The sequence below is a fragment of the Rhineura floridana genome, chromosome 20 (genome assembly GCF_030035675.1).
Source record: "Rhineura floridana isolate rRhiFlo1 chromosome 20, rRhiFlo1.hap2, whole genome shotgun sequence".
NCBI classification, from domain to species: Eukaryota; Metazoa; Chordata; class Lepidosauria; order Squamata; family Rhineuridae; genus Rhineura; species Rhineura floridana.
In genome coordinates this window covers 17,670,251-17,682,309 of record NC_084499.1, presented here as the reverse complement: position 1 = coordinate 17,682,309, position 12,059 = coordinate 17,670,251, and the positions used below count along the sequence as shown (strand labels likewise).

The following is a 12,059-nucleotide window of genomic DNA, read 5'->3' as shown; positions in this document are numbered from 1 at the left end:
CCCCTCAATCGGATTCTGGGTATGAACAGGAGGCTCCCCTCCCCCCTGCAGAAAGGAGACGCCAGCGAGTAGCACAGCAACGAAGGAAGAGGTTGGGTCATTTAAGACCAAGCAGCTCTGAGCAGCTGGGAGACTAATCACGGGAACCTGGCTTAGGGAGTCTGTTATAAAAGGCAGTTCACGGCTGCAGCAGGCTGCTGACTACAACGTCGGTTGTGACCCCTCGCGTGTAACACCATTACTAGCCTCTAGACCTTCGGACTGGAGCCCTGGCTTTCTGAACTCTGCTTCCCTACCTGGACGACACTCTTGGACACTGCTACTGGTTAGTTTGTCACGCCTTTCTTCTGCCAGCCGGCCTCCGTTATCTGCCTGGCCTTGACTGATTTATTGCCCAGCGAACTGCCGGCTGCTTCGTTACTGCCCAGCCCTCAAGCTGACAGGGAGGGTGAGAGCATGAACCCCAGATTTAATCTAATGTCCAAATTTGGCATGTATCTCAATGCTCAGCCTGTCCAGAGGTGCTGGGGCTGCTGAATTGGCCTGCGTTTGCATCTCTCATAAATTATATTATGTCAGCTTGACTTCTTTTGACCTTCCCTCATTGTCAATAAGCAAAATTTTACCAACAGAATCAGGCTGACAATCTTGCTGAAGGATGGAACTGAAGGGAATTCAGCTCAGCATCCCATATATGAACCAGCTCTGTATGTGATGAAGAATAAGTCAATTGTATGTCTGGGAGAAACAGAATAAAGAGACTTGATTCTGACATATATGAATCAGGGGCTCATAAGAGGCCCTTGTATGTAGTCTCATCTAAGAATAAATAGATCAACTTCAATAGCCAGAAAACGCTGTTTGGCACAATGAATTGTTTTACATTTTCCCATTGTTAGTTAGTTGCAGGCCCATTTCTCTCATTGAATAATAGAGATGAAAGTTTTAAGTCAAATGTGGCCCTCCATATGGTAATGGACTACAACTTCCAGCATTCCTGGTCACTGGCCATGCTAACTGGGGCTGATAGGAGCTGGAATCCAACAACGTCTGGAGGACCAAAGGTTCCCCACTTCTGTCTTAAGTGGCAGATTAAGAAGATAAAAGTATGCAGCTGGATCCTGCATATGTTTACTTGGGGATATGTTCCACTGTTTCTAATAGTGCTTACTCCCAAAATAGGGACATAGGACTGCAGCAACAGAAACAATGCCTTATATTGAGCCTGATCTGTCTCTGTATTTCCTACACCAGAGGTGACCAATATGGTACCCTCCAGAACTTGTGAACTACAACTCCCACCATCCCTGACCACTGGCTATGCTGCCTGGGGCTAATAGAAGTTGTGGTCCACAACTCCTTGAGGGTACCACATTGGTTATCCCTTGCTTATGTTGACTGGTAGCGGCTCTCCGGGGTTTCAGACAGAGGACATTCCCAGCCCTGCCTGGAGATGCTGCAGATTGGATCTTTTGCATCCGAACATGTTCTCTGTTATTAAGAGGCCTCACTAGGAAGAAACGTCAAGGAAGTACTGAGTCAGACCATTGGTCCATCTAGCCTCACTAACTGGCAATAGCTCTCTTGGGTTTCAGACAGAGGGTCTTACCCAGCCCTACCTGGAGATGCCATAGACTGAACATTGGACATTTTCCGTGTAAAGAGTTTGCTCTGTCACTGCCCTTCTCCAATTTTCGGCTATGCAGCAGAAACCTAAAGCACGCTTAAAGTCTCACTGAAATTGAAGGGACTTACTCCCTAGTAAATGTGCTTAGGATTGGGCTGCTCAGTTCATTAACTGGCAGGGCTAGGAGCTAAAGACACAAGTTCATTGTCTGAAGCTATTTGTTTCTGGTCTATCATAGTGGGAATGATAAAATAGAAAATGAGTCTAAAAATTAGTTCTTTCTTCTAACATGGTAATTTGTGTGGCTTAAATTATCATTGTCCTTAGGCTTCCTTCAGTATTTCATAAAGCACCTACTGAAGTTTATAAGTACTATGCAACTTTATGTAAATTTAATTAGCTATGCAGATGATCAACTAAAAATTCTTCAATGAAATGCCACCAACTATCCAGAGCCATTAAACATAAGGATAGACAGATCTGTCAGTTTTGGGCTTCTCTGTGTCTAATATTTCTAAATTCAGTTTTCCACATTGCTGAAGCCTGTGTAATTTTTTTAAATTCTCCTGAAAATTCCTCAGCATCTTAATGTGAAGTTTTCCTAAAACACATTTTGCCTTTTTAAACATTGGTTGGAGAACTGGATCGCAAAATTCAGAGAAGTGTGATTTCTGAAGGATAGCTGTTTCAGTTCATGTGTTGGTTCGAGAAGGGTGAATTAGTTAGTATCTTATTCAAAATACAAACAAAACTGAATTTCTCCCCCATCCCTAGTTAAGCCACACAATTCCACCCCCCCAAAAAGAAATCATGCTGTCCATTCTTGCACACTCCACTTCCATGACTCACCTAAGCATAAAAGGTTTGGCCACCTCATTGACTCAGTTCTTGGCCTCCTTCTGCTGAGCACCTACTACTTTCTGACAAAATAAGGCACTGCACATAAAAGGAAAGAAAGCAATAGTTTTAGATAGTAGCACTGGGATCTTTGCAGGCTTGTTAATATTCAGCAGACATATCACCAAAACGTCAGGCCAGAGTTTAAAATATAGCACTGCAAACGGGCAGTTCTTGAGATTCTGCTGTTAATTGTGATGTTCTTTTTTCCCCTCCTCTTTCTTTAACGGCAAGGAGCAACCTTTATGTTCTGGAGTAAGGCAGCCAAATTTGTTCTTCGAAAAAGAAAGAAAGGAAGATGGAAAAAGTGTTGCTGTAGCTGTTTTAGGCTATATTTGCAAGAATGTGAACGTTCAACATCAAAGAAACAATTCCTTCCAGTGTCCACTTCCCTCAAGGTCTTGCATACCATTTAGTGTACATTATTTATTACATTTATACCCCACCTTTCCTCCAAGAAGCTCAAGGTGGCATACATTGTTCTTCCTCTCCCAATTTTATTCTCACAACAACCCTGTGAGTAGCTTAAGCTGAGAGACACTGTCTAGCCCAAAGTCTGCATCTTATGTCTCCTATACCTCCATCCTTAGCTGTTTGAAAAGGGGTGTAACACAGTAGTGGAAGACATGTGTTCAACCCAAAAGCCACAGAATCAATCACTAGAAGAGCTCTAGATATGGCTATCAAAGACCCCTGTGTCTCAAACACTGGCCAGCCACTGTCAGTCAGTGCAGCAGATAGGACCAATGGTCTGGCTCAGTACAAGCAGCTTAAGGAGAGCAACTGCTTTGTATGCAGAAGGTCCCAGGTTTAATCCCTGGCATGTCCAGGTAGGGCTAGAAAAGACACCTGGTCTGAAACCCTGGAGAGATGCTGCCAGCCAAGAATCCTAAGCTAGACAGAGTAATGGTCTGATATGGTACAAGGCAGCTTCCTATGGATGTGTAGCGTACATTCTGAAGGATGCTGCAAACTGGATCCTTGAGTCCCTGTATTGAGTAGGCTTGAAACCTAACACTTCTTGGTCTGGGGTTTGGTTTCCTCTCCTCAGTATTCTTAACTTCTGCTAATAAATGACCTTGTGGGCAGCAATGCAAAACTTTGGATCAAAAAGAGGGCAGATCTTTCACTGTGCAAAGCTCCCTGTGCAAATTGCTGCACTCTTCATGCCACTTCCTGTTTTTTAAAAACCCAACTGCAAAACACAGGGGTACACTTTCTGCCACTTTCAAAGTGTTAAATGGGCTTTCTTGTAGCATTTTAGTGCCTTGCAGTTTGCAACCACTGCACTTCCCCCCCTTTTTAAAAAAAGCAAACAACGAATATCCAGACATACAGCACTGGGAAGAAACATAGTTCTTCAAAGGCTGACTACTTTCTCCCACAGATGATCTCTCTGGGAGGATAGCAGGCATAAGCAACCTCAGGCCTAGAGGCTGAATGTATCCCTCCAGGCCCCTCTGTCTGGGCCTTGGAGCCCTACCTAGGTCACAGCTGTCTATGCAGGTCCCTCACAAGGGACCCCTCAGCACCCCTGCTTTGCACTCTCTTTGGGTGCTTTTGCTCAGTTGGAATGTGTCCTGGAACTGTGACAACCTGTCAATCACATTAGATAACTGTGACATCAGATGGTTGACAAATGGGATGTCCTGGCTGCCTCTCAAGATCCCTTGCACAGGTCAGCTGATGCATGGGGAGGTCAATCCCGCTTTCTTCAGGCTTCAGGTGTGCAAGAGAGCTCCCTGCAAGAGAACTCCCATCAGCTGATAGGCAGGTATTTCAGTCCTGCTTTCTGCAGGGATGTTGTCCTCTCTCATCTGCTGACATCAGCAGCCCATGGAATGACATCCCCTGATTGACACAGGGGTGTGGTTTCAGGAAAATGGCCTCATTGGGCTAGACCTAAACCCCTGATGGGCCAAGATCATCATGATCAGGGATGCCGCTCAACAAGATCAGCCTCAAAAGGCCTTCTCTCTATCCCACCAGTTAAAACAGCTAGACTGGTGAGAACTAGGGAGGGCTTTTTCAATTGTGGCCCCCACTTTGTGGAATTCCCTCCCAAATGATCTCCGCCATGCCCCCTCTATGATGAGCTTCTGCCGGGCCTTGGAGACCTGGCTCTTCAGGCAGGCTTTTGGGGTGGGTTAGGTTTTATTATTGTTGTTGAGATTTTTAATGTTTTAATGTATTTGTATGTTTTTATTTTGTACGTCGCCCAGAGTGGCTGGACAGCCAGCCAGATGGGCGACTAATAAATTCAATTAATTAATTAATTAATTAATTAAAATTGGCCCATAGGGCAGAAGTTCCCCACCCCATGCTACACAATGGCCAGAAATACACATTAGCAAGAAAGCATGTAACAGTCTATGTTTCCCAGTTTTTGATAGTTTTCAAGGGACAACAAACCTCCAGGTTGAGACTTGGCAACCATCTTTTTACTGTCTGCAAAGGAATAAGGGAGCAAAATTGCTAATCTTCTATGGAAGAGACTTTTTAAATAGATTTATCTATAGCGATTCTTCTTAAAACAGTGTGTGTGTGTGTGTGTGTGTATTCTTGCTAAACAAACAAGACTGCAATAAAACCATTAAAAAAAGAGCAAGGGGAAACCATTTGTCTCCCTCCCCCGCTGCACAGTTAATGGCTAATTAAATCTGTTGTGGGGATAACGCAGGGAAGAAAATGATATGGAACCTCCTTATTTTTTGGGAGTGGGGGGGGGAGAAATATTGATTGGGAAGAATCAATGTCATTATCAGAGCCCATCTTAAGCACCAGCCTTTGAAAGACTCTACACGTTGCTTAATACAGATTTTTTTAAATGACTGCGTTAAGTAAAGACTGGACTTTACCTGTAGCTAGTGGGGGAGATGCCTTCTAAATTGCATCTTTTCCCCTCCCCCTGAAAGGGGAAAAAGTTATAGTTTAATGAGAAGGGTTCCTTTTTTGGTGCTTTGCTGTAAATAATGGATTGCTAATGGGCCTCGAAAGTCTTTGTAGTTCTGTAAGGGATGAAGGCAAAAGCATTGCAGTTTTCTAGTAACTCTGGGATGGTGAAACTAGGGACAAACATATCTGAAACACTTTGTAAAAATACTTTTATTTAATCAATAAAGCATCTGGAACATTTCCTTGCACATAGATGTTTATGCATGTTGTTTGTCTCTCCCTGTCCCCCTTTTTATGTTAACAGCACAAGAACAGTAGAGTCAATACTTCTCAGAGGAACAACTTAGCAGAATCAGGGATCCAAATGTTTATTTTCAATATAAATCTACTGTTATGTTTTGTTATGTATAATTTATTAGGGTTTTCACATTATTACAGTAAAACAGCACAGTCCCTTATTCTCCTCTTCCACTCCAGCTTCCCTCCCTCCCTCTGCCCTCATGTCCCTTTTAGAGCAGATCCACACCATACATTTAAAGCATATCCAACACACGTTTAAATCACACAACTTCCCTTGAAGAATCATGGGAACAGCAGTTTGTTAAGGTTGCTGAGGGTTTATAGCTCTGTGAGGGGAAAAATGATCTTCAGTTGCTCGGCATTTTGTATAGTGCTCAGGTTCGCATACTCAGGTAAGGGTTAGGATAAATGAATGTCACTAGTGGTGGCTTGTGCCCATTTGGGACTGGTAAGGTGGAAGGGAGCGAAGCCAACAGTAGGTGGAACCAATGCCAATGACAGGCAGAGCCAGAGCCAATGACAGGTTGAACCAACCAATGCTAGTTTTGTCCTCATCCTCTTCCCTGCTAATTTCTACAAAGGCAACACTGAGACTAAGGAGGAGGAAGCTGACAGGGAGTGCCACCCCCTGAATTTGCTGTAAGAAGGTAGCAGGCGCTGGCTGAGGTTGGTGGGGCAGTGCCCCGTTCTTCCTAATGGACCAGCTGACATTGCATGTCACTTTTAATGGGAATTTGTCTATTTCACACTTCCCAGAACAATCCCAGAACACCAAAACACAGCTACCCTTCAAAATTCACATTTCTACTAATTTTGTGAAACTGAAAATGTGTACAAAAATGTATTTGTTAGGAGAAAGTGTGCATAAAAATGTATATCTTAGTGGAAAACATACAAAAATGTGTCTGCAAAAAATGTTTGCAAAAATGTGTCTGTTGGGCATAATTACATACAAAAATGTGTATATTAGGAGAAATACAGACTAAAATGCTGGCAAATTTTCACGAGGACTTCTCATGAAACTGATGTGTGGTGAACTGAAGATGAGAAAAACAATTTAAAAAAAGACGGAAACCAAAACCGACAGATTTGTCCATCCCTGTCTGTGACATAATCTGGTGTAGCAGTAGAATGTTAAACTAGGACTGGGAGACCAGGGTTCAAATCCACACTGGGTGACCTTGTGCCAGTCACTACCTCACAGCCTAACCTACCTCACCGGGTTGTTGTGAGGATAAAATGGAGAGGGGGAGAACAATGTACGCTGCCTCGAGCTCCTACAAATGTAATAATGCTACTAGAAACACATATTGTATAGTGTTGCACTAGCTTGGGTCCACCCCATTTTTATTGGTACGTCCTTTTTCTACTTGAACACGACGGCCACTAAGTGACAACGAATGCCAGGCAACTAGGGCTTGCTCAATAGAGATATAAGGCTAGAGTGGCAATCCCTCTTTCCACCGTGGTCCTTCCAGTGGTTGCCACCCAAAAAAGTGGCAGTGGTGCATAAACATATTGATCTGTGAGTAGGAATGCAGGAGAAGTTGGGGTTGGCTCTTTTTTTTTTTTTAGTTATCTATCATTTATTAGCATTATTAGGGTTGGTCTCTTGGAAAATTGAGTTTATTCTTTGGTGTTCCCTGGGAGGAGTGCAAGGGAGATATTTGCGTGAAATTTTAATTTGTGGTAAGCGCAATAATTGTATATTATTTGTTTATAGTGCAATGCCACTAGATTAACAGTGGATTGCACTTACAGCAAAGAAATTACCATCTAGAAGCAACTGTGTACATAGAAGTATTCTTAGCAACTACAGAAGCACAACAAGGATTTCTTCAAGAGTGAATTGTTATAATTCCTCACAAGGACAGCTGAGAAAATTAACAGACAGGCTTGAAAAAGACAAGAAGTCAAAACAGATTATTCTACCAGTGTACTGTCTCTTAATTTGGACTTATATCACTTACAGTTGTTTCATTGGAATACTTTTACTTGGTTTGTGTTATATATATATATATAAACAAGAGATGGATTGATTCCATAAAGGAAGCCACAGACCTGAACTTACAAGATCTGAACAGGGTGGTTCATGACAGATGCTCTTGGAGGTCCCTGATTCATAGGGTCACCATAAGTCGTAATTGACTTGAAGGCACATAACAGCAACAAATATACTTATACTTCAGGTCTTGTTATTGGTTATAAGAGATCTTTCCCAGTCATCCAATTTTTTTCAATGGTAGAGCATCTGCTATGCATACAGAAGGCCCTAGGTTTGCCCTCTGTCATTTTCCCATAAGACTAGGAAAGGACCCCTTTCTGAAACCCCTGCAGAGCTGCTAAAAGTCACTATAGACCAAGGGTTTCCAAACTGTGGTCTGCAGACCACCAGTGGTCCGTGAGTTTCATTCAGGTGGCCCATAGTGCGTCTGTAGATTTGTAGTTGAAGATGGGACTTGTCACATCCATTGCACTGAATATTCATCTTGATTTTTAAAATTTATTTAAATGCTTTTTTTATTTCTTCTATTGTATTGCAACCTGAATTCTATAGAATACAATAAAATACAATATATAAGAAATAAAAGAAGCTATAAGAATAAAATTAAAAATCATACTGTCAAGAACGCCTGGTTTGTTAAGGTTGTTAACTAAGATGGTTTTATGGCAAGGAATTGTGGGGGGGACATCTTGCCTGAATTAGGGCCTCTCACAGCTGAATCCAATTAATTATGCAGTGAGCAAGAACACCTGCTTATCAGCCCGAGACTTGTACCTCAAGGCCACAGGCCTGGGAAGGCTGGAGAAACACATGGCAGTTAGGCGCAAAAGCTCTGGAAGATTTCATCATCAGAAAGCCCCCTGATTGGCTAATTAATTCCTGGCTGTTGCTGGGCTTTTCCCCATAAAATAGAACTAAGATTCTGGGTCTTTGTTTTGTGGTGCTACCTGATGTTGGGGTTCCATCTCCCATCTGCTATCCAAGCTATGCATCTCTGGGGGAGATGTGGAACCATGAAGTTATTCTGCCTGTCTTCCTATAATGTGTGAGTATAGAATAGGCTAGACAGATTTGTTATTTTTCTTGTAACTTGAACTCTCTGTACTTTTTAAATTTTATCTGCCATTTGGGTGTTTGATTTAAGAATCATTTTGCTGCTATATTTTTGCACTTATATTTTATTCTAATAAAGCTACCTCTTGGTTACCAGTTTGTGTTCATTTCAGGGAGAATTTGGCTCTGAATCCAGCACCTTGGCCAGTTAGCCACAGACTACCATATAAATGGGTATTTTGCCTTAAGGCTCCAAGCCAAGGGGTGCATCTTTGGCTCTTGTCTTTTGGAATCCTTGGCAGGTCTATTTCTGGTACTTTGGGTTTCCCCTTGGCCCAGGGTGGGTGACCAGGTTTAAGGGATAGTGGCAGTCTACCTATCTTGCAGGGTTTGTGTTGGTTTAACTCCTCCCTGGTAAGGGAGGCATGGGTTGTGCCTGGCCGGGATCAATTGGCCTGGGCTTGGGAGTTGACCCCCACCCTGGTGAGAATTCTTTACATGTACAACATCTAGCACAGTGCATTACAGTTGCTGCAACAGGCAGAAAAATCATTAAGTGGTCTGACAAGACTCTCAGCAATTTTCAAGTGGTCTGTGGGAAAAAGGTTTGGGAACCACTGCTGTTGACAACACAGAGCTGGATGGACTAACATAGGTGTGGCAAATCTTTGGCCCTCCAGATGTTGCTCAACTTCAACTCTCATCATCCCTGGCCATTGGTCATGCTTGTTGGGGCTGATGGGAATTGCAGTTCAGCAACATCTGGAGGGCCAAAGGTTCCCCATACCTGGACTGCCAGCATCCTCTGATCTTCGGCCTGCACAGCATATGCTCTGCCACTGAGCTATATGGCCCCTCCACAAATCTGTTGACTTTCCGTGTGAAGTGGCATTTGGACTGAGGACAGCCCAAGCTCACCACTACTGCAACATCACCCTTTATTTTGCTATAGTAGAAGCTTAGGCTTCATTTTTAAATAAGGGATGAACATTTGTTAAACCCTTGTAGTTTCCTCCCCTTTGTGTGTGTGTGTTTCACACCATCTGATCACTCTCTCTTCTAAGTGCCATTTGTGGGAGGCTCCGTTGTTCTTTTACAGTATTGTGTTTTCAGCTGTTGCCATTTTTTTAGATTCTTGTCCAGTTGGCTCTCTCTCTCTCTCTCTCTCTCTCTCTCTCTGGGCATTATTATAAAATGGAATTTTGAAATGTGAGGTGTAGCAAGATTCATGTATGATTATTATGTGTATTTTCATCCAAATTCAAATGAAGCTTGGTTTCCAAGAGAGAGATAAAATCTGGATCTTGCAAGGGGAGCAGTTGCTAGTTTATTAAATTCGGATCTCATCATCTGTTTAGGGTGCCCTTCCAAGAAAAATAAGTAGGAATGGATCACTGCAGGTTATATCTATGTATATTTTAAATTTTGCTCTCATTTTAAGAGCCAGTACCCACTTCTCAGAGGATAATATTTGAGGAAAAAATACTGAGTTATGGGCACGAGAGTGGAAATGACTTCCTCTGTATTTAAAGGAAAGTTTGCAGTATTTCAAAAGACAGAAGAAGAAAAGGTTTGGGCACAGATCAGAAAATGAGAAATGGGAAGTATATTGTGAAGTAGGAAATTAAAGAGTTTGACTGGACCTTTGTGAAAAGGCACCTGGTTGGCCACTGTGAGAACAGGATGCTGGACTAGATGGGCCACTGGCCTGATCCAGCAGGCTCTTCTTATGTTCTTATGTATGGCGGTAAAGATTGAGGAGGAAGGAGAAAAGTCCATATAATATATGGATCAGTGGTTTTCAAACTGTGTTGCAAGGAAATGTGGTTTCTCCTAGAAGTTAATAATTGGTTCCTCAGTAAAAGATAGGAAGCTGCCTTATACTAAGTACAAGCTATTTCTCCCACAATTCTGGTCTGGTTCACTCATAATGCTATGCCAAAGTTTGTTTAGCCAAAGTGTGGTTTGTTTGAACATCTGAATCCAACCTAGCAGACTAACCATGATATGTTTTCTGGCAACAAACCACAAAGTCAAGCCATGGTTTCTTTTTAGCTTACGAATTAGGCTTGCTTAACTGTGGTTTGGCATTATGTCCAAACCCCCAAGTTGAGTTTTGGACCACCCGTTCCCAGATACTCACCAAGCTACAGAGCACAAGTCAAGAGTGGCTGGTAAATGAAGCTGCTCACATTTCCTGTTAACAATTTCCTATTAGAACTAGGGGCACTTCGGATTAAATCGTACAGACCCATCACTGTTGTTTGCATGGGACTCAAGTGGCGATACAAATCCAAGAGCTGATCATGTAAGAAGTTGGATGACTAAATGTTCTGAGGGATGTGGAAAATACAACACTCCTTGCTATCTCATCAGATATATGTTCCAATCTGAAGGACAGCTCACAGCTTCACTTCATTGGGATTCTTTATATATTATGTTATTATTTGATTTATATCCCGCCTTTCCTCCCAGTAGGAGCCCAGGGCAGCAAATCTTATATATGGGGTAACCATTTGGCTTGATGACTATTATAATTAGCCTAACTGGGTATTGTTACTTCTGATTTATGCAGTTATTTTAAGTAACTATTTCAGTTTTGGAAATATTTTTCTATTTATTATTTGCCAAACAGCATATGTATGTCCATATCCATATATTAGTCACACTGAAGAACATCTTTTGGTCAAAACACATTTATTTCTCTATTTTGTGTTAGCATTTTTTATAGTTACATTTGTGTTACACATCTTCTTTATCATATCAGTGCTACAGCAATTCATTTATTTATTTTCTGATCGCAATTTGTTATCATTGTTGCTGTTGCACATACGCATATATCACCCTGGTGATCAGTGAAAGCTGCTCCATTAGGATGAGCTCAGTCTGCCCTCAGCCAGTCTCCACCTGCCTGCCTTCTTGCTTGGAGCCATTCCAGGGGATGGCCCCGCCTGCCAGTTTCCTCCTCCTTAGTCTCAGTGTTGTCCCTGATAGAACTCAACAGGAAGGAGGAGGATGGGGCACAATTAAAATTAGTTGGCTCTGCCTGTCATTGGCTCTGCCTTCTGCCCCACCAGTCCCAATGGGCACCAGCAACTATTGCTGGTGGTGTGGTAATATAGGTGATGTTGTTGCATTCTGTGTCTCCCCCACTCCAATTTACTGGCTGCTGTTTGCCAGGGGAGAGGGAAATGCAATGACATCATGCCCACATGCTTCTTTTACCAAACCCTACCTGACAGCATGTTGGTGCATTGGTCACTGATGATGGTGGGTGCATTG

General features: G+C 42.6%; 1 protein-coding gene across 7 annotated transcripts in view; it reads right to left on the bottom strand.

Annotated features, from left to right (window-relative positions):
• NTNG2 (netrin G2) overlaps nt 1–12,059 on the bottom strand; it is a 136,396-nt gene that overhangs the window by 106,357 nt on the left and 17,980 nt on the right. The window contains exon 3 of one of the 7 annotated variants that reach the window (XM_061603832.1): nt 2,477–2,563. The exons of the other annotated variants lie outside the window; for them this stretch is intronic. The gene's annotated coding sequence lies outside the window, so the exon portion shown is untranslated. The remainder of the gene's footprint in view (nt 1–2,476; nt 2,564–12,059) is intronic. 7 annotated transcript variants of the gene reach the window in all.